At 47.0% G+C, this 1,732-nt stretch overlaps 1 protein-coding gene across 1 annotated transcript in view; it reads right to left on the bottom strand.

The window, feature by feature from the left end:
* Window positions 1–1,732, bottom strand: part of LOC106805968 — a 44,932-nt gene that overhangs the window by 16,095 nt on the left and 27,105 nt on the right. The window lies entirely within an intron of this gene.

Here is a 1,732-nt window from a genome sequence, read left to right as displayed (position 1 = left end):
CATTCACATACCAAAAGTGAGCAAAATCCGTTGAACCTGAACTGACTAATGGCAATTTCCCATGTTTGCCAAAAAATTGCCGTGGCTCGAAAGTACGTCGACTGGCGTGCTCCAAAATAGGACATTTAATATGGAAGCATAGCAGTAACAACTATACCCAATTTTAAACATGTGGGTCGAACGGTTCCTGAGTTTGACCGTAGCCAAATGTTGACGGACGGACGGACGGACGGACGGACGGACGTACGTACGACGGACGACGACCCATGGCAATAGCTCAGCTTGACGATGTCAAGGTGAGCTAAAAATGAACAGAATTTCTTTACGTTTACTATTTACAGTGAGGTAATCACTTTAGCAGTGAAGTGCAAGTAGGATTAACGTAATGCCGTTACTACGAACGACTACTACTATTAAATCTGAAAATATGGCAATCAACAAAGGCTACAATGTATTGGAAACTCTCATAATATATACAAGTCCCCACACTCTTACTCACGTACAAGACCACATGTACTCTCACACCGAGAAAAGACCCCCACCCCTTACACAGATGTAAATGTCGCTACATACTTACACAGATACAAGTATCTACATACTCATACAAGTAGACGTCGCCCCCACGTACACGTTTCACATACTCACACAGATACAAGTCCTCACACCATTACACAGGTACAACTCCCCCACACTCGCACAAGTACAAGTCCCACGGTCCCACCCCCACACTCTCACATAGATCAACCCCCCCCCCCACACACACGCACACGTACACACAGATACAAGTCCCTACACACTCACACAAGTACAAGTCCCACCCCACACACTCACACAGATACATCAAGTCACCCCCCCCCCACACTCACACAGATACAAGTCACCACCACCCCGACCCAACCCCACCCCACACACACACATACATGTCCCCGCACACTCACACGGGTGCAAGTCCCCGTACACTCTCACCGGTGCCATACTCAATGCAGGCCTGCCCGTGTAAATAGATGATACATGCACGTTCATCGCGGAGAGAAAGCGAACCAAAGGGCGGCTCACGTGGCTGCGATTACGTAAAGCGATTGTGACAGGTTGCCACTCGGGCGTAAAGTTGAAAACCTAAATACCGTGAAAACGCCTTAGAAATTTGCAAATCGACCCATCGAGATGCGCAGGAAGAGTTCGCCCTAAACCCTGCGACGCCGCTGTTCAGTTCGTTTACTTTAATCCTTTTCAATTTCGAAGCCTCTTCAGGAAATGCCTCTCAAGAAGATTTCCCTAAATCGTTATCCCCGTGCGTGATAGCAGAGATGGACAGACTCGGACAGGCAATGTCTACTCGCGCGTTGATATCAGTTTGCAAGTGTGAATATTCATTATTGTATCAGCGTAATCGGATAGCAGGCCCCTCATTCATCCGTTCGGATTGCCATTTTACATAAACGCCGGCACACACTCACGGCAGTTTCGCAAATGTATACTGCATCGAACACTACATGAAGGTTCCGAGTTTCATGGTATCATATCTGAAACCTTTGCCTTGCGTCGAATGCCGTACAGTTAAGCCCATTATACATTAATACGAGAACTCGTCCAATTGCTGTAAATGGCAGCTATCTAAATCCTATATAATTATTCAAGAGCTAATAATATCAGGTAACTAGACAGAGGGCACTCACGGAAAGTGCATACCTCCGCGAGCATGTAACATGTATGTGCTCGCTGGTGGCGGCTG

This window comes from Priapulus caudatus, unplaced genomic scaffold, assembly GCF_000485595.1.
Source record: "Priapulus caudatus unplaced genomic scaffold, Priapulus_caudatus-5.0.1 Scaffold135, whole genome shotgun sequence".
In the NCBI taxonomy this organism is placed as follows: Eukaryota; Metazoa; Priapulida; class Priapulimorpha; order Priapulimorphida; family Priapulidae; genus Priapulus; species Priapulus caudatus.
The sequence above is the reverse complement of the archived record's forward strand: the minus strand, read 5'-3'. Positions and strand labels throughout refer to the sequence as shown.